This window comes from Embiotoca jacksoni, unplaced genomic scaffold (assembly GCF_022577435.1).
Source record: "Embiotoca jacksoni isolate LCO1_2020_lvr unplaced genomic scaffold, fEmbJac1.0.p SCAF_102, whole genome shotgun sequence".
NCBI classification, from domain to species: Eukaryota; Metazoa; Chordata; class Actinopteri; family Embiotocidae; genus Embiotoca; species Embiotoca jacksoni.
Window position 1 is genome coordinate 477825 of NW_027185233.1, and position 22055 is coordinate 499879.

Genomic DNA, 22055 nt, shown 5'->3' on the forward strand with positions numbered 1-22055 from the left:
TTCAAGAGAGCAACAATAAGATAGAAATCTGGTTGCCGTCTTTTGATTTTTCGTAATTTTTGTTCGTAATCCGAGTAAATAAAAACATTCTCTTTTTGAGTATTTCATGTTTTTTTGTCGCGTGACATCAAAAACCGAATATAAAAATGTTCATAGTCTCCGGGACCAAAAAGTGAAGCAATGAGTGCAATACCGCTGAGGAACACTAGGGGCTGGCTCTGAAAAAAAACAAAAAAACTCCTATGGACTCCAACAAAAAGACAAAAAACTACAATGCTTGTCTGAAGCTTTAAAAAAAAAAAAAAAAAAAAAAAAAAAACATTTCACAAATATTAAGGTTTCACCCGTAAAACAGACTTTAACAGCTGGGAAATAGTGGCATTTTTTTTTTTGCAGTGGATTTATACACATTCGGTCTTCTGGTAAATAACTCAAAGATGTTTATGAAACTAAGATGGCAACAAGCAAAAATACCAGACTGAAGGCTTCAAAACGGAGAGTTTTATAAAAAACACTTTTTCTCTACACCTGACTGACGTTCTTGAGGCGAACCATCTATAAGCAACACAACGTCAGCACCACTGAACTCGTTTAGTCCAAAGAAACAGTTCAAAACACCCAAAACATCCACTTTACTTCAATATAAGAGCAGAAAAAAAAAGCACCAATTTCAAGCTGCGAATATTTGTTTGTTTTTTTCTTGCCTCAAAATCCCTCAAATGGATTTTCTTTGGTTCAACTATCGACTGAATCTCTCAACTCAAAGAAAAAAAAAACATTTTTGTTGGACGTCCTGCAAACTGTTGGAGAACAATTTCCTAATCTCACCTCTCCTGGTTGATTTGTCGGGTTTTTTGCCACCACAGAAGCAGAAACAGAAATTTTTGAACAGGATTTTCTGTTTCATTATGCGAGTGACCAAAAAACGCCGCCAAGACGTCCTCAGTCAAACCTGCAGGCGGAGGAAGTGTAAACACCATCGCCTGTTTATCGCTCTCTAATTGACACGACATTAAAGCTCGTTAGAGGGCGAGACGCACCGAGAATAATGATCAGGAACCGACCCGAGACCCGAAAACAAGCGCTATTCTGTAAAACGTGGTAAAAACACCACGGGTGTTTTTTTTTAAGAAGCGTTTCAAGTGAAAAACGCTTTCTGTTACTTCCTGATTCGGAGCGTGTTTTTCTTCATTATCTGGGTGGGGCGGAGACATTTTATCATCCGCAATAACAAACAAAAAGAGGAGGAGGAAATGATGATGGAGGGAGTTTCAAAGGAGGAATGAACCAGGAGGCAATAAGGGGGAAGAAGAGGAGGAAAGAAAAAAAAAAAAAAGGAAGGTTGACGGAGGGGCGTTTTTTTTTTTTCTGGCAGCCAGCAGTTTCCATTACTGGCAAAATAAACTGATACCATATGACTAATCACCTCATAACTGGAGCAGGAATTTACTACAACACACACACACACACACACACACACACACACACACACACACATAAATATACTGAAATACAAGTCTGCAAGAAAAAGAAAAAAAAAGTATAAGAGGAAATGGAGAAAGTTGAACGAAAATGAAAAAGAGACGAGAGGAAAAGTTTGGAGGAGTCGACTCACGGACGAAAAACACACCTCCAGGAAATACCGACCGATGGAAGGAATCACAGCGACGCACAACAGGAAACAACAGCTGGACGCACAACTTCTGCGCCGAAACCAAAACCGACTTCTCTCCAGAATCTGGACATTTAACTTTCACCAATCGTCTGCTGCTGAGTGGTTTCAAAACAACGTTTGTTTTTTTTCCTTTAGTTTGGAGGGAATCAGATTCAGAGCTGAAACGATCAGCTGATTCAATCTAAAAGTTGTCTAAACACAAGCAGCTGACTGACGATAAAAATACAAACTAAAACCTCCAAAATAAAGATTAAGTCGGAGATTTTTGGGCTTTCGTGGCTTTGCATGTTTGTGCTCCTTCAGAAAATTATAATGAACATACAGATTGTCTGTAATGCAACAACAGTTTTCCAAAAAAAGGTACGGAGATCTACAACAATGGAAATAATCAGTCAAATCTGCTGTTCGTTGCAGCCTTTGTTGCTTGTTGCTTAGCTTTGCTCATTTTAAATGTAGCCGCAACACAAGTTCACATAAATAATCTTATCCAGAACAACATGAGCCCAAGTTCAATAAAATTGAATTCATTCTTACCAACAAACATTTGTTGTTTTCTACCCCTGAACTTGTCTTCTCAGGATTTGTGGTTATCAGGTTAACTTCAGGTTCACTGGTTCACTCCTCACTGGGCTGCATCGCCATGGTAACTTATCCTGCAGACTCAACCTTGTTACGGAGCAGGTTAAGTTCAAGACAACAGATCTCCGCCTACCGACCGATCAGTTCTCCTCCGACGTCGCATACCCGACGACAGATCGAAGCACTAAAAGCCTCGTTAGGTTTAGTTAAACCAGAAAGATATCCTGGATATGTTAAACCTGCTTTACCACCACGACAACGTAACTTATCCGCTGCCTCGGTTTGTTGTTTCGCTTCCATTTCCACGTTCCTCGGGGGGTTTTCGCTGGAATCTCTCTCCAGATGTGGAGCGGATGTTTTGTCCACACCGATTCTGATCCGCTGACGTGTTGCTAAGATTAAAATGTGCGACCGATTAATTCAACCCACGGACCGAAGTCCCAGGCGTCGTTACACGGGACGAAACGGAGATTAATGCACAAAACACGGAGAGCTGCATCGGAGACCTTTTGCCGCCCGTAATTGCTGCCGAGATGCTAAAAATGACCTCATGCATCAACACACACTCCAAAAAAAAGAAAAGAAAAATGAGACAATCAAGCAATCAAAGGGGGATGGATGTGGGGGGAGGGGGAGGGGGGGGCAAACTGCTGATGCAGACTCACATCGGAGTTTGTGTTCTTTTGTCGAACGGCTGTTTGGTTCCCGTGCCGACCGAGCAAGGAGGCGTGCAGCGAACGTTTTGTGGTTCGTGTTCAGTGAAAAAAACAAAAAGAACAACAACCTGACATTTGGTTTTATTTAGAGGGAAACAGACCGACTGTAAAACGGCTGCAGCTCCTTGAGTGAGAGAGACGAATAGACAAGAAGGAAAACAGATGCACTTCACATCCAGTTTTTAGTTGGTGAAAAAAATCTTCTCCCTTTATTATTATTATTATGAAGATTAACTGAATATCAATTACAGAGTTTGAGCTGTTTTCTGCCTTGTTGAATCAAATTTAGTAAACTGCTATCAAGTTTATTGCTTTTTAATACATAATATCAGTAATTCTATGTTTTGATATGCACTTATAGCTAAATATGTGCACACTAATATGTATGAACTACATGTCTAAACCCTATAAATTAACAGTATGTGCCTGTTTGACTTAAAAAAAAAAAAAAAATAAAAAATAAAAAAAAATCTGCATTTCAGTTGGGAGTTGCATTTGTCCACAAGATATCTGCCTAAACGTCAATTTTGTTTTATATTTTAACAATTCAATTTATCAGTATTAAGTAAGGTTGTGTGTTGGCAAGAATCTGGCAATACAAAAACTATCATAATACCGGGGTTACGATCAATAACTTGCAATATACTGCAATTTAATCTTAAGAAAACTGCCATACTATCCGCCACTTCCTGTCTGCCATTTCAGCTGTCGCCATCTTGGGTTTTTTTTGGAACCAGAAGTGACCATATTTGGACGAGAAAGGGGAGGAGCAAAGGGGTTGGGTCTAACTGAGAGGCCCATGATACCAAGCCCCGCCCACCCGTAACCAGAAACATGACTGCATGTCCGGAGAGAAGTTGATGGTTTTTGAATGGGAGTCGATGGAGCCGGAGGTTTTTTTGGAACCAGCCCCTAGTGGCCCTCAGTTGTATTGCACTTTAAGGCACTTTTGCATTAGCGTTACTTTTCAGACCCGAACACTACGTCCATTTTTATACGTTATTATATTGGATTGGAGAAGTCATGGTTTGATTGATTGCAACACTGCCATCTAGTGGTTGGGGATTTAAACAAAACTCTAAATTAACTGTAAACTATTTACTAAAAATAATTAGGTTTTCTTACACCACTAATATTAACAGGACTGAATAGTGTCAAAGAACAGGACAACTTCGTCTGAATGAAAGTGTTTCATATTAAAAGCCTTCAAAGGATGAGTTATACCCTTCAAACTGCTCGAAGGCTTTTAAATGTGAAGCGTCGGCAGAAAACGCTGAGATTGCATTCAAGTCAAACAGCAGCGACAGCAACTTAACAGGAAAGATGAGACAAAACATGAGTAAAGACTCATTTCTGAATTTATTTCCTGGATTTCAACTGTTTTAGAGGCTTTTTTTTACGTATGTTTGGTTGAACCGCTCACATTTCTAGGAAAAACCAACGAGGAAATCTGAGCAGAACATTTTTCTTTAAAAAAGCACGAACGAGGCCAAGAAGGACAAAAAAAGTAAAAAAAAGAAAAAGAAATGAAGAGTCATGCAGGGTCGAACTCAGGAAATGAAGCACATGAACGCTCGACAACAACAACAGCAGCGACTGTAACCACCGCTGTCAAACTAAATACGAGATACGAAGGCAGAACCGAGAACGTAAACGGTACTTACGCAGACACGCCAAAACACACACACACACACACACACACACACACACACACACACACACACACACACACACACACACACACACAGCTTTGATGCCTTCAGAGTCACTTGTAAGATGCTTCGGGTCTGAGGTCGCCATTTAAAAAAAAAAAAAAAAAAAACTATAAACCTTCAACACAGTTAGCTCCGGGAGAATTTCCTAAATGAGAACGTGCGGCGCCGGTTTAGGAGAAAGGTCAAAGTTCAAGAGGCGAAATATTTCTGAACGGTAGTTTCTCAACACCGAGGTCAGAAATCTTTATATTTATTAGATATAGTGGGGAAAAATAAAATACAAATTAAAGATTTATTTTTTTTTGGCCAGCAGGGGGCAGCTGTCTGCCTTTTCCAGTTCTTTTAGCTCCGGTTTGGTCTCCACCAAAACATCTTTAGACTATTTGATCAAAGAGCAAAGTTGTTTTGTTAAAAAATCCTTAATTCGGTGGCATTTTTTTTTTTATTTTTTTTTACCATTTTTGGACACAAATAATCGCTAATTGATCCCAAAAATAATCATCATTTGCAGCGTTATATTAGAATGATAGAAAAACCTTCATTCAAAGTAATATTAGAGGGATGTACGACAGTAAACAGGCTTTAATTGTTAAAAAAAAAAATGCAGATTAAAGTTGTTCTGTTTTTGTATTTATAATTGAAAGACAGAAAACTAACTGGCAGAAATAAAGTGGAAGAAAAAGTGAAGTTGGAGTTTCAAGAGTTTAATCTAAAGAAAGTTTAAAAAGAAAAGTGAGGAAGAGGAAGAGCAGCGAGGAAGACGTCTGAAAGGAAAACTCAAGGAGGAGAACAGATGCTCAACCAGCAGGTCAATGGTGTCGGACCACACACACACACACACACACACACACACACACACACACACACACACACACACACTGTGTCAACAACTACAGCAGCTCTGTTTAACTGGTTTATTCATGGGTAACGCTGTGTCAGAACCAGTGGAAAGTACTGACAGTCACTGATTCAGTGTGTGTGTGTGTGTGTGTGTGTGTGTGTGTGTGTGTGTGTGTGTGTGTGTGTGTGTTATCTCCCCTCCTCCTCTTTCTCCTCCTGCTGCAGCCCAAATGGGAATCACTTGACAAACATTATAGCGGTGAAGGAGCCGTTTGACCCCGATTTAACTCGAACGGTTCGAGTCCTTTAACACGGAGGACGTCGATTTAACCTCGTTAAACTCACTCGGAGTCCGACGAGGTTTCAGCAGGTAGAACATTTACCGAACATTAAACCTTTTGAAACCTAATCAGGTCGTCCGGTGAATGAATAATATCCACAACCTTCGCCTGATGGGAAACCAAAACAATTTTTTTTTTCTGTTATTCTAAACGTCTTTAAGGAAGAACTGAAAAAAACTCCACAAACATAAACACAATTTCAGAAATGAATAATAATAAAAAAAAAAAAAAAAAAAAAAGAAATTGCTGATTGCTGATTTAAAAGCTACATCTGTAATCAGCAGAGTGTGTGTGTGTGTGTGTGTGTGTGTGTGTGTGTGTGTGTGTGTGTGTTTGTGTGTTCATGATTACTGGCTGAACTTTGGCACTGGTGATTACATGATAAAGACAATAAACAGCGTTTAATAGGAAGGAGACTAGCCACCTTTTTCCCCACGAATTCATTTTCAGACTCTTTCTAGACTACAAAAGAAAAAAAAAATACTTCAGGGTGGGAACCAAAACAAAAAGAAGAAAGTTTGGATAAGAAAATGAAATAATCGAGAACTCGGAGATCCGCAGAAACATGTGGGAAAGTGTCGGGATTAAAAAACACCCAAAAATGAAATGTTCAACGACGGAAAAAGACTAAATAGAGCGACGGCGGTTTGAGGGTTTCCTGAGACGAGTGGGTCAAACTGCAGCCATGGGAACACACACACACACACACACACACACACACACACACACACACACACACTGTGTGCAGCTTCCACCACCTGTCCGTCCACAAGTGTGAGGAGAGGAAGAAGACATGTCACCTCAGACCACGTGTGAACACACTACAACCCACCTAAACCACACACACACACACACACACACACACACACACACACACACAGCTTCATAAAATTATAAAACTGTTTATAAAAGTGTTTGTAGCTTCCGGTTCTGAAAAATAAAGCAGTTGCAGAAGCTGCAATACCAGCGAGTGCCACTAGAGGTCGGCTCCAAAAAGCCTCCGGCTCCATCGACTCCCATTCAACTTCTCTCATCAAATACAAAGTCAATAAAATATCTCCAGCAGTTATCTCGGTGTTGTTAGCTAAAGTCACTCCTTCTTCTGCAACTCTTGCGTAACACACCCTCGGTCCAGAGATCCTCTATGAGTCATGATGTCCCACTCCTGCCTGTTTCCATTTTGTCTTCGCTGCAGATGTCTTAAAGCAACTCAAACATTGACCTCCACTGAATATCGTGCACGTAGGTAAATGTAGCCGCTTAGGGCGCGCTAGCAAGCCATTTGGCCAGGAGGTTTTAATTACAGCCCACACAGGGAGACCCTCTTACCCCCCTGAGTCCTCCAGGACGCCGGCAGTCTGTTGACCTTAACGCTCCACTTCTATTTATTACAACACTTCTCAGACGTGTGGTTTTGAACACGAGCTGCACTGCTGATTATTAAAACAACACGTCATCCCGCTACCTTTTCCGTACCGGTATGACGTCGCCTCCAGAGCGACCGACAACCAAGGCAGACCCGAAATTAAAAAATTTTTTTTTTTTTAAAACTCTGGAAAAGTCCCGGAGCCAAAGATCACATCCAAAAAAAAAAAACTCCGGCATTCACCTCGACTCAGAAAATTCCCCGCTGAAGAAATGAAAAGTGAAAGCGCTCCAACATACCGTCACAGCACGAGGCTAAAAAAAAGATGTGTCATGTTTAAAACACAGGCCTGCAGTGGAGAGCAGACTCACCTTTATTTCAACTCCACAAATTAATGTCCCGTTTGGATCAATTCATCGTTTGTTCAATAAATAGTGAAAAAAAAAAAGAAAAAAGTTACGCTTGTTGGTTTGAACCCAAAAACATTCAGTTTACTGTCGCAGAAGTCCAAGAAAAACAGCAAATCTTTATATTCGAGTGAATTTATTTGAATAACTTCATAAACGATTAATCTGTTTGTTTCTGTGGAGGAAAAAACAAACTTTAGTTTCTGCAGACTTAAATATGTCCGAATTTACATAAATATGAATACAGTTTATAATTTATTTCACATTGTTTGACTGTTTTCAAGGATTTCTTGAGGGCTCTTTTTGTTTTTAACTACTTATGTTTGAATAAAATCTGTTTAAAATTCTAAATTTACTTGGAGATGTTATTTCCTCCAAACAAGCTGAAATCTGAATTTCAAAATCCTCAAATAAAGAGAAACTTTTACATGAATTTGACTTTGAATTTGAACTCTAACGATACTAAATCCTACATTTCCCACAATGCAACTCAATAGCCTTTCAAAACACCCCCATAAATCCAGTATTGCGTGGGAGGCTTTCTGATAAACCAGCGAAGTAAAAACAACCCTGATTACATTAAATATACAGTTCCAGATACTGATTCACAAGTTTCATAATATCCTCACGTGTGACAATAAGTGAATATTTTTCGACTCATTTGAAGAAATCCAGGCTGAAAAAAAAGCAGCGCTGCTTTCATCTGCTTCACCTGTCCGAGCAAACAGAAAAAGTGGTCAAGGCCACACACACACACACACACACACACACACACACACACACACACACACACACACACACACACACACACACACACACACACACACCCCCACAGCAAACACAACCTTCGTTCGCTCGCTGGAAGCCCAAACACAGATTACACGCCTGCACTGCCGCTAATAAACGAACACAAACGCACGAGCAAACTGTCCGACCGCGCAATGAATCACGTAGAAGTCAGGTCGGCTGTGAAATGAAATTTTTTTTTTTAACTGAGCAACAAATCTGAAGGTCGCATGACATGATACCGAGTCGTTTACCTGCCGTAGGGTTTTATTTTTTCAGTGTTTTTTGGTTGTTTTTTTTCCAAGCCCATTTTCTTTTGTTACACGTCCTCCTCGGTATTCTCACAATATAAAACTCCAACTATTACGACCGAGAAAATACATTACGACCCCTGCGACCACGTATTTCACTCATTATTGACTGTAAAATCTCTCTCTCTCTCTCTCTCTAGTTTTTTTTAATCTACACTTCTTCCGGATGTGAAACAACGCCGATGTGCAGCGGTGATGCAACACCATCGTAAGCAGCGGTAACTCGGCCCGTAATGATTTTTACACAAAGCGCCGACTTTGTTGTGGTTTTAAACATCTGATAACGCGCCCGCCTTTCCGTGACAATTACCTTCTGAAGTTTCAGACAAACACGACGGCGGAGTCGGTTTTTATGTGGATAACCTTGGAGATGTGAGGCTTTACAGCAGGTTCTCGGTTTCTGACGATTTTAAAAACTTAAAAATCTGTCACACCTGTCAAGGAGGCTTCTAAAGTAGCGTCTGCCTGTAGCCTGCATGTGAGGCGTTTAAGGAACATCAGTAAATTGTAGTGTCTACAGATAGCCTGCATGTGAGCTGTCGAGGGCACGTGTGAAATTGTAGCACGTATCTGCAAGTGTGGCGTTCAGGGGCCACCTGTAAATTGTAGCTACAGAAAATAACCTGGGTTACACTCTCCCCCCTCTAAACTGCATGGAAACTAAAAACTTGTACAAAAATGTGTTATTTTCTTTTTTCTAAAATGGATTTTATCTCCAATTGCTTCTGAAAAAAAGTTGCGTTCAGGAACCGGTATCAAAGTCAAGGTATCTGTACATGTATGACGTTTTTATTTTTTATGACACCCATCCCTGGTTTAAACATAAAACACCAGAAATAGACTCGAAGCGTGAAAATAGTCTCCAGGTTACAAGTACGAGTGTTTGCGGGATAAATTTGTGAAGACAGCGGATGAACCCACACGTGTGTGATCCAACACGCGTGTGTGATCCAACACGCGTGTGATCAGGCGGCATGTTTTAAAACGCTCTCCTGCAGGAAGACGGGAATCTACAATCACGGAGCACTTTCTTTTGAGTCATGTAGCAAAAGTAAAATACGTTCCCTCAAACCAGCGAGATCTAAATACTTCTTCACGAAAGGAATAAAAACTAAATAAAACACTCGGCGGTACGAAGACCTCTGAAGTGCATCCATCTCTCTGCATAACCGACGTGCTGTTCATCCTATAATGAGCGCACACAATAGACTTAAGCAACTGGAATAGCAAGTAATTAAAGGCATTGTATGAAATTAAATGGGAACAGAAAAGTGCCGACTGGAATCATTAGACTGAGGGGCATTGTAGCACCCCCCCCCCCCCATCTCCTCCTCCCCCCTCCCACCTCCGGTTCCATTTTTTTTTTTTTTTTTTTGTCTTTGCATCTCCTTTCATGTATTTTCTATTCTTTACCACGCAGCCGCTTTTTATTCATCTAATAATCACTCGTCTTCTCCGAGCCGCGCTGACTGACGTGACCCTGAATTAACAGACAGAGGCGAGAGGCCCCCCCCCTCCCCCACCCCCCCCTCCCACCAGAGGTTTGGGATCGCTAAACGCTTCCCGTCTCCTCGTTCGGCCGGGCGAATATCCGTCATCGTAAACGGCTCCGTGTGTGTCGGCACGTCGTCGTGGTGATGAAGTCAAAAGGGCGTCCGCGGTGACATTAAACGACGCCCGCCGGCTTCGTGTCGCCCTCGCGGGAGTCGTAACCGACTTACAAATTGTTCCATCAACAACGAGACGATGTGATCCGACTTGATGGGTGTTTGCTTTTTAAATCTCTCAGGACTCCTTTGCTGGCGTTTTCTCTTTTTAATGGAGACACGAAAGGAACAATTTTGCATGAACAGCTCGTCCCCGTCTCTCGTGTCTTTTTTTTTTTTTTCCTGATTCCTGTCTCGTCTCCCTGGAATATACATTTACTTTCTGGGTATCTGGATTTCTGATCGCCTCGTTGACTGATAGCCGCTCGTTCGAAGCCAACAGTCGACTGTAGCGCACGTTGACGATAGTAATTTAAATATAATGCTAAACAACAAATACATTGATGATTCTGAACGTGTCTTCCAACCATCAACCAGCAGCGACGTCACCCGTCGGTTTGCGAACGTTATGAAGCCTCCAGTTCAGATTCTGTCCGTCACCATCTTTTGCTTGTTCGGAGCAGGAAGTGACCATATTTGGGCGACATGGGGGAGGAGCCAGCGGTGGATCTGACTGATCTGATTGGAAACCTGACGATACTACGTCCCGCCCACCGGTAGCTGTAACCTGACTGCACCACAGGGCTGTCAATCAAACAGACACGCCCCCAAAAACAGGTCTTCTTGAATCTTCTTTTCTAATGAATGAGGGATTATTTTCAGATGGACCTCCAGAAAACTAATAAGAAGGAGTGACTTTAGCTAACAACACCGAGATAACTGATGGACACATTTTATTCACTTTGGATTTGATGAGAGAAGTTGAATGGGAGTCTATGGAGCCGGAGGCTTTTTGGAGCCGACCTCTAGTGGCACTCGGTGGTATTGCAGCTTCAGGCACTTCTGCATTGGAACCATTATTAAGACCCGAAAGCTACGAACACAAAACTGAAAGCCTGAGGACAGCGAAGGATCGACTGAACTATTTCTTCTTTTACCCGACATGAAAACAAAGTGAGGAGAACGAGAGCTGAAAAACTGTCCTCCATCGTGGATCACTGAGGTTACAGAAGAGATTCAGTTTGACGTGTTTCTCCTCCAGCTCACAAACAAATTGATCAGCACAGCGACTGACACGGTGATTGATTGACAGCGTAATTGTTCCATTTTGGAGCGCCCACCCCATCTGCAGGGCCAGCAGGGGGCTCGTGTACAGTTCAAGACGTACAATTAACACACTTTTGTTGTTTTGGTTTTTTTCTTTGAGTGGCTGTCATTTAGAAAAAAGGCCTTTTGGAAAATAAATTAAAGTGTTTAAAAACTGCCAGAATAATGCGTTCGTGCACAACCGGAGGCAAAAACAAGTCTGCTTGCCTTCACACACACTCTCACACACACACACACACACACACACACACACAAGCTGCAAGATCGAAGAACATGTGACCCCCCAGACTCAACAACAACACGGTGTTGAGTTGAGTGAGGAAGTGACCATATTTGGACGACATGGGAGAGGAACCAGCGGTGGATCTGATTGGAAACCTGACGATACTACGTCCCGCCCACCGATAGCTGTAACCTGACTGCACCACAGGCCTGTCAATCAAACAGACACGCCCCCCAAAACAGGTCTTCTTGAATCTTCTTTTCTAATGAATGAGGGATTATTTTCAGATGGACCTCCAGAAAACTAATAAGAAGGAGTGACTTTAGCTAACAACACCGAGATAACTGATGGACACATTTTATTCACTTTGGATTTGATGAGAGAAGTTGAATGGGAGTCTATGGAGCCGGAGGCTTTTTGGAGCCGACCTCTAGTGGCACTCGCTGGTATTGCAGCCGAAGACACTTCTGGATCGGAACCATTTTTCAGACCCTGAAGCTACGAACTCTTTTATATACAGTCTGTTGGGCTCGACATATTGCGCACACAGATGATTTACCTGATGTGACATCCACACGCTGATCCGGACACGTTTGTCCAAACATTGTAAACGAAGCACGTCCGCAAAGGGAAGCAGCAGACGGCGGCGCCGGTCCGCAATCAGCCCGGCGGCCTCCTTAAAATCACAGCTCTTCACTCTGAAGCCTCCCCGACAACAGCGCCGTAACGACACCAACACGTTAACAGCTGGACAAACACGACACACACACACACACACACACACACACACACACACACACACACCAATCAGCTGCCTCAGACACATTAAAGCGGCTCTTCTTAGCCTCCACGGTGCTTTTTCAGGGTTTAAAAAAAATAATAATAAATCACCCAGAACAACAAGTGTGCAGTTAGAAAGTTGATCGTTTCTGTGATTGAGTCGAGTCCAATCACCGTTTCTGCCGGCTGTAAAGTTGAAACCTGGGAAATTAACAGTTCAAGGACATTAAGGATGCATTATTTCACAAAGCAGCTACACGTGTCTAACAGCTGCCGGGGAGGCTGGAAACTTGAATTATTTTGACCTAAACAAATGTCTTGTTTTGCCGAATACCGACTGCATCTCATTCACGAAAGCTTTGTTGTTGCGAACACACAAACAGCTGCATCTTTCTTATGAACAACAACAACAAAAAAGTGATGTTTTTGATGTTTCTGGGAAGAAATACGCTAACAAGACGAAAAAAATAAACAAATACACACTCAGAGATGAAAAGCGGAGAACACGCAGCTCCGTTTTCTTAAAGGTCAAAGCTTAAGTTTGTTTATTACCAAACAGCCTGCGTGAGCTCATTATAACGTAAAGGAAGGACGAGAGAGAGAAACGCAGCAGCGATGAGCGAAGATCAAAAGCTGTCGCGGAAAAAAAATGAAGAGGAGGGATGAAGAAGATTTACACTTATCATCCAATCAGCTGATTGTGTTCATTATTTTCTCTTTAAATGTTGGAAAATGATTTTCGTACTTAATTTGCTAGTTTTGCGACACCAGAAGTCTGAAATATGAAACAAAAATGATTAACTGATCATCAAAATCAGTTGTCTGTCAATTGGAAACAAAATGGATCGATCGACTTGGAAATTCAGATGTAATCATTTAACCACCAAATCAGGACAGAAAATAGAGTTCATTCCACGTTTTCCCTTTTTTATGTTGATATTTTTAAAATAAACATCCAAACACTGGCAGATAATTCATAACTAATTAGGTTTTTGGACTGTTGGTTTAATAAAATGTGTCAAACTGTCATCACGCGGCGTCACTTCCTGCTCTGCTGTTTACACAGACTGTGATTGGGCCTGGTGTGTGGTTTAACCGGCCAATCAGACGAGGGCTGGCTCTGGGGGATCGGGTGTCACCTGGTCCTGGTGCAGGTGGGAGGACAGGTGTGGTCGTTGTTGTTTTTTACATGTTTCATGCTCTTTGTTTCCCTCTTTATGATGTAGCAATTAAAAAAAATAAAAACAAAGATAAAACATTTCTGAAAGGATTGACTGAAAGTTATTTTTATAGAAATAAAAATATTCTATTTTCTTAATTTTCTGTCTTGGGTTTAATTTGATGCATTTTATCTGTTCTTATGCATTTTATTTATTTTCTATATACATCCGGAGACGCTCCAGAGACGGAAACCTCGGCGACAACGCAGCGAGCAGAAGTGACACTTTCCAGCTCGCTGCGTCTTATCGTCACATTTTCTCCTCCTTATTTCACCAAAACATGTCTTCAGGGAAGTTCCACGTCAAGCGCTCGTCTCTCGTCGCCACGACGATCTCGACAGCGACCGACGAGTACGTAGTGAGTAAAACGGCAGAAGAAAAAAAAAAATAGCACACACGCTCTCGGAGTCGTATCAACGACACCGAACGAAAAGCAGACAAATCTGCAGCTACGAGTGTGTGAATGTGACTTCGTGCCCTCTGACCTTTGACCTCCCCCCGACCCCCCCGTGAGGGACCGGCAGCCTCTTCCTGTGTTAAATCACCTCCCCGGCCTGCATGTGAAAGCTTCTTTCTGCCAAGTTATGAAACATAATTAAATTTCGGGCTTTGAGGTTAAGGGAGCGAAAGATAGTGTTTTGGTGTTTCCGAGATACACACACACACATATATATATATATATATATATATATACACACACACACACACACACACACATACATACACACACACACACACACACACAGGCTGCTGCTGTGGTTTTGGGCTAAAAACAACCGGCTCCAACCGGGCTGCCAGTTGGAATCAACTGTTTAATGCATTAAAGAGAAAGAAAATCTGTAAAAGTCTTCTGCTGCCAGAGTCCTGATCAGTCTGTGACTACGACAACAAACACACAAACACACAAACACACAAACACACAGTCTGTTGAAGGCATGTTTTGCGTTTTCGTGAACTGATAAAGTGATACAAGTTTTAACAGCAGAGCTCAAGTTGTCCTAAAAGAAAATATTATACACAGAAGAAATGTAAATAAGATTAAAATAAATAAATACATTCTGGAAGGAGCCATTTTTACATCCTTTTACATGCAGTATTTTAGGTGTATTGTTCTGGTTATACAGCAGGACTTTCACTCGAGTCATTTTAATGCTGTGGATCTACATATTTCTTCCATCGTTGGATCTACTCATATATGCGTAGTCTTTTTTTTTGTGTGTGTGTTATAGTTTGATTAAAAATAAAATCACTTAATATGGAAACAGATTTGTGGAAAAAAAAACAACAACAACACGTTATTACCACGTGACTTTGTTCACATTTGAATCGTCATTCAGCCTCGCGAACTATCGTAAGTACACGTTTGCTGGAGGAATTTTTGTCGACCTCAGCGTGATGTCACCTTTCAAAAGACGTCGACGTCGGTCGTTTGTACGACATCGTGAGTTTTCCTGTGTAAACAACGACGGTAGCCGAGTTACTCAACCGGCCATCTGCATTCCACTCGAACTGGTTTCTATAGGAAGAGAAGCGCTTCGGTGACATGACAACATCCTGCAGGGTCAGGTAAAACGCAGGTGGGCGGAGCCACAGAGCTACCGTGTTGTTCTACCTCAGGAATTAGCGACAAAATTAAGAGGTTGTTTTTTTTCAGCTCCTATTTGCTCAAACAAATCTCAACAATGAAGTTTTCAGCGATGACTTTGCGTGTCTTTGCTTCTTTAAAAAAAACAAAAAAAACATACAAGGCTCCAGAATACATGCAGCAGAGCTGCGGAGAGCTGGTCGAACCACAGAACGGCAAGCTAATACCTCGCTGGCGGGGAATATGCCGGCACTAACCGGTCACAACATGCATCTCAAGTTTCTTTCAGTTTTTTCTGCATTTTTTTGCAAGATTTCATTAAACAAACAATTACCAGCTGAATTAAGCTTCTTTCCACATTACTGCCGGTCAGATCTCAAGTTATCTAAAAGTACCTCGTTAACCTGCTGACCTCCCAAAAAAAGTTAAAAAAAAAAAAATCACATGTTAATGAATGATAGAAAAGGAGTCGATTGCCCTTTGAGTTTCTCTCTTTGTAAAGTCGGCTGTCCTGCTGCTGAATCGGCACCAATAATCTATGAAATTCTCCTTTTTGGGCCTCCGAAGAATATCAGTTTTAAACCTCCTGTTAAGAGGAGTTTGTTCTGTAGGAATTGTTGAATTTCTCTGTATAAATGCTGTAAAGTTCTGCTTTAAGGACTTTAATGTGTTTTAAGTGCCATGAAATAACCCCCGTTGTGATTCGGCACTATAAAAATAAAATGTAATTGAATTTCCCTGCGAACATTAATTGAACAAGCAGCAGCAGCAGCAACTGACACTGCAAAGCATGAGGGTTTTTTTTTTAAAGTGCATTTTTTTCCTGTCACTTTTATTGATGCACTCCTCTCTAGAGATTCATGTCCTCATCCACCCCTCCCTCCCCCCACACACACACCAAAAAAATGCTTTCTGTAGTAAATTAAACATGACAGCGAAAGTTCATAACATGACACACAACCTGAATCTAAACATGACTTGTGCGTGTGCACTTAATGGGTTTTTCCAGCTCCTCCAAAAGATGCAGCTTTAACTCACACATGCCACAATTATCTTCCCATCATGCACAGCAGCGCTTTGCAACCAAAGATATCCATGAGTTTGAAATAACCCTTTTGGAGCCAAAGGGTTTGACTCCAGTCCTTATCTGGCCTCTTGTGATCAATAACTGCTATCCAAAAAAAAACAAAAAAGAAAACATCTGTTCTTCCTTAAATGTACCCCATCAAACTGGTGTTGCATCACACACACACACACACACACGCCCTCTTTACAGCTTTATAATCCTCCTCCAAACTTCCCATTTATGCTCCTTTAGGATTTGGTTTGGAATCAGTATAAAAGATAATGGGCTTTTGTACAGCTGTTGTAAATGTAAAGTGTGTGCCGACATTAACAATGAAAGAAGAAGTCACTCTAGTCTGGAATACATTACTGACACGGTGTCACCCGCTCAGCAGGATCAGCCCCACACACGCTGAGGCTCCAGATGTTCTGTGTATTTATTGATTAGTCCCAACGCCATACCTAGTCTCCCTCCCCTGCGGGCCCAGACTCCGTTTAAAAATCTTCGAAATTCAACATAACCCAACCCATGTGCAGATATCGGTGTCTCCCCGACAGGTTTTAGACCCTTGTATCCTCTCGTTACACCCCAGACTTCACTTCTGTTTACACACAAACACTTTTTTTTGAGTGTCAACCGCCACGGTTGGCAAATCCCATTCCCTGAAGTTTGTCTCCGAGATAACGAACTGATTTCTGGGTAAAGCTGACGTGCCGGATGCCAGACGTTTCCACGCTGATTGTAAATCACCACATTTTAAGTCACATGACGCTCGCGCGATACGTCAAATAAGCAATAAGAGAGTAAAAGTTGACGTTTTCCGAGCGGAGTCCGGCGCGACCTTCTCCAGAAGAAATCACGAGTGCCTTCAAATCTTTCAAAGCCTCCCTCTAAAACCTTCGCTGCTGCGAGAAGCTTTGAGAAAGTGTCGCTGTATGACTAAAACAGTAAATATTCATGACAGTGGTCGTAAATAATAATAAAAAAAAATTTAAAGTAAGAAACAGGCTGAAAAATGCTGCCAAACGTACCTCTGGATGTTCCTCTAATATCCTGCCGCGTCTTTTCCTCTAATATTCCCCCAAAAAGATATGAAAAAGTTAGAAAAATAAAACTCGTTCCTTCAGGAAAGTTCCCCAGATTTTACATCCTGGTCTGGGAAAACAAAATTCTTCAAAAAGTGCTGCGGACCAAAAACGAAGTTTAACTTTTCAACAATAAATCCCACGAAAAAAACAAGTAGCTTTTCTTCGTGCTTTCCACGCCCAGAAACCCGGTGGACTACATGCCCGGCTCAGGTGTATAATTCATGACGAAGCGCGCACACACACGCACACACACACACACACACACGCACGCACACGCACGCACACGTCTAGTTGAAAAAAAAATGCTGTGTTTTCTTGTATCCAGAGCGCGAGCGAGGACGAAGGCGCAACACATCCAAAGCCGGATCTTCCGCACCGGAGGATCTTCCGCACCGGAGCTCCGCTGTAGTCGGCGCGATACGCAACCTAAAACTGAAGGGAGTATCAGGGCTTGGAGGCTTTTTCTTCCTCCTCCTCCTTCCTTGCGATACTAAAGAAAACCAACGACTGTCGGCTCGCTGGGCTCCCGTCAGGTTAGCGCGCGTCAGCCTGGTTACGCACCAGAAAGTGTGGTCCGTTACCTTTCAAAATAAAAGCGGCCTCGCCGTTCTCTCTCTTGCTCTCCAGGCAAAATTGCCACGACTAAATGTTTTTTTATTTTTTTATTATTATTATTTATTTCATTTAATATTTTATCGGTATATGTTTAACTGGGTATTTAGTTGTACACATTGTTTAGACATTGATGTTTTTATTCAAGGTTGTTTCTTTGCACTTTTAATGTTTCTTCTACTTTTCTGTGGTGTGTTTGTTAAAGTACATTGTGGGACATATTCAATGGAGAAAACTCAATTGGCAGAATAATGCCTTCGGCTTTTTTTTCCTCCTTTTTGAAACTCAATTAAATCTGCTTCGTAATTGGGTGGGGGCGGGGTCAAATGTCTGACCCCGCCTCCAGCTGCTTTGCAACGTAAGATAGCTCCAGTTTAGGCAAACAAATAACAGTAAAAAAACTGCAGGTTAGGGTACGTTTTAACACTCATCAGTTATATTTTATCTATACTTTTAAGACCGGGCAGTCTTACATTTTCAGATAGCTTTTGCTAACATTTGTAAAAACAAAAAAAAGAAAATCTAGCTGTAGCTACAGCTAAAAAAAATAAAAAATAAAAAAGTGTAAGTTTTGAGACAAATCAATCATATAATTCTATATATAAATCTGGAGATTCATGAGAGTAATGAAAATGCTGCGATAAGTACCAAATATCAGATTCTAACAATGAGCAGTAAATAATACATTCATACAGTTAATAGATTTTTATTGTGCTTACAGTGATTTAATGCTGCTGTTGGTTAAATTTGGTTAACTTGGTTAGATAAAGGAGAAAAAGCCAAATTAAATTTAAAGAGATCATAGTATATTATTTTTTTTTTATTTTTTTGTTATATGCATTTTATCTGTTAAAATCATGCTTGAAGAATTACTCCTCAAAAACGGATTTTATTTTGAAAATTTCGTTAGGAAGAGGTGTGCTTCATTCTCAATGACTTGACACTGGCTGATTCAACTCAGTTCTATGGGTTTAAACTGAAATTTAAAAAAAAAAAACTCCTTCAAATCTTAGATTTGACGTGGTTCAATAAGAAAGTGGAGGAAAAAAAACGTCCTTTAACGAAGAAACAAATATTTCACAGAAAAAACAAAAACAAACAGAAGGATCGGTATCTTTTTACCCGGCAGATGTTGTAACTTAATCTGCATGGTTTAGATTGAAGCCCTACCTTTTAAATAGATTACAAACAGTTTCATTTACATCTAATCTATTTTGAGACAACAACTGGATTTGTTTTTCATTTTCCACCCATGTTTTTTTTCTTTAATTTCTTTATTTTGTTTAGGCATTTGAAATCGAAGCGATCTGACTAAATTTTCCGAGGCCCTGGGAGAGTGGTTAGCGTTGTCAAGCCCAGTTAAGCGTGCAGTCGCTCCCGCTGCTAATTTGAGGGCTTTGGGGAGGAGGAGAAGGAGGGGGGGGGCACAATGGAGGGCTTTGTTGCCGGAGAATTTGTCTGAGAAGTAATCCTTGACACTGGGCCATTCGGGGGGCCGAATCTTTTTGTTTCATAAGTTACAGTAGGCATCAGTGCGTTAGAAGAACTTCAAGTCCCGGTATGGCAGGAATGATTCGTGCGGTGTGGACTGAGCTGCCGGGGGTTGGGGGGTTGGGGGGTGGGATGTGAGTGTGTGTGTGTGTGAGTGTGAGTGTGTGTGTGTGTGTGAGTGTGTGTGTGAGAGTGTGTGTTTGAAGAGGAGTTGGGAGTGAAAGGGTCAAGGGTCAGCTGAAGCTTTGATAAGCACATACACCTTTTTTTTTTTTCTCTTAGTGACGTATTATTAATAGATGTTACGCATACTGCCTCCACATGAATCATTGACTTCTTATAAAACCAACACACACGCGCAGGGTGTGTGTGTGTGTGTGTGTGTGTGTGTGTGTGTGTGTGTGTGTGTGTGTGTGTGTGTGTGTGTGTGTGTGTGTCGCTGTGTGTCAACCGTGTTACACTGATACACTCATTAAAATCCCTGACAGACTGACTGAACAGTTGACTGGTTAATTCGGCTCCGTCCTGATTGGCTGACAGCCCCGTCTATCAGAAATGGTGTCGGGCCACTCGGTGACTTTCCGTTTGTCTCACATGGGTTTCTGTTTTTTTTACTGGTTGACTAAGTGAACTGTTGGCGGTGTGTGTGTTCAGTGTGTGTGTCCAGTGTGTGTGTGTTTATATTCCTTAAACAAAGCACATGTAAACACCGGCTGTGTGTCAGAGTCGCCCCGGAGACCGTCCATACACATTATTTGCCTCAATGTTATTTCCTGTTTGCAGTCTCTGGCTGTTAACATTCAAAAATCCTCACCACATTAGATTTTTTTGTTGTTGTTGTTTGTTATTTATCTTTGCATGAACAGTATGACAAAGAGAGACAGATTGGATTCATGGCAAACAATGTAAGGTTAAAAATAATGTCCTGACACCGCTGCTAGCTTTTATTATGATGGACGGTTTTCATTTGACTTTCCAGTGATGCAGTTCAGAAAGACTATGAACATATTTTATGTCCGACACGGCCGACATCACGTCTTTAAGAGCTAGTTCTAAGAGAACAACAACTGACTCTGAGTCCAATTAAAGAAGGATTTCCAGTCATGTCAGACATTTCTTACAAGCTTTCATTTGGAATATAATGTTCACACTTAGCGTCAAACTCACTCCAACAGTGCTGCTCGCCTTGACTATGATTGACAGCTGTTCACTCTACTTTACAGTTATGCAGATCAGAATGAATATAATCACATTTGATTTCCAACATGGGCGCATGACAAATCTTAGAAGCCAGTTCGAAGAGACCATGAACCGTTCTTTAGTCCTGTTAAAGAAGAATTTCCATTTATGTTGGACCGAGCTCTTAAACATGTTGTAAAACATGTGTCAGGAGTGGGATTTGAACCCACACCTCCACCTGGAGACCAGAAGTCCCTTTCTGTTCAGGAAGGAATCAACTCTTGAGTCTGACGCCTTAGATTGCTCGGCCTGACAAGTCTAACCAGCTCCCCCAGTTTGGACGACCACCATATTGGAGTGACCAAAGAGTTCACCACAATTCTCTGAAATAGCTAGATGGCGACGCCCAAAATCCAGACCGACGCCTTTAAAAAACAAAACAACGGGTGACCTCACTGTCGGTAGACGTTTGGTTGAAATCTGGATAACCTACCAAAAAAAAAACCTCCACCAAAACAAAACCAAGCTACTACAATGATATTATACTTCCTAATGTACCGTAGAGGAATCCAGTCAGGTTGCATCATGTAACATTATCAACTGACATGTGATTAGCATGACGTCTCCCGGCGCCTCCGTGAGAGTCGGTATAGTGTGTCGGACGGCATTTTAAAAAGTGCGCGGCCATCAATCTCAGCTGTGCCGTTAACAAGTCCCGTATTGATGTAAGCGAGATATTTTATTGGTTCCTTAATGGACTTCATCGAATCGCTCAATTTGTCTTCTTCCATAATTGCGGAGAAGATGAACCCGGTTCTGTACAAATCCCCTCAACAATCAATATTCACTCTCCAATCCTGCAACCTGTCCGACACGGAGCATAAATCCACGCGTCGGCAAATTTAGTTTGAACTGACCTTTATCTAGATTTCAAATTTTAATAAAGTAATTTTTAAGCATATAACGGATGAAAAACGAGACTTTTAAAGGAGTAGGTGAAAGTTGTTTTTTGTGTGTTGGATCATTGCCTCCTGCTTTCAGTCTATCAAACACAAAACGCTGTTATTCTGTCTCCTCATAGGCTTCATTACAGAGACTATGAGAAAAAGGGTTTTTTTTATATACGTAGAGAGAGAAATGAAGTGTGGGCAGCAGAAAAAAACAAAAAAACCGACTTCATTACACCAGAAAGGACTGAATGGTTTTAGTTTTTTTTAAATAACATCTCGAATGCACTCTGGTTCATTGTACTCGCACATATA

At 41.4% G+C, this 22055-nt stretch overlaps 1 protein-coding gene across 1 annotated transcript in view; it reads right to left on the reverse strand.

Moving 5' to 3' along the window:
- The window catches only part of LOC138213526 (plexin-B2-like), a 128770-nt gene extending 110804 nt beyond the window's left edge, over positions 1 to 17966 (reverse strand). The window contains exon 1 of the mRNA XM_069174692.1: positions 17455 to 17966. The gene's annotated coding sequence lies outside the window, so the exon portion shown is untranslated. The remainder of the gene's footprint in view (positions 1 to 17454) is intronic.
- Between the last annotated feature and the right edge of the window lie 4089 nt (positions 17967 to 22055).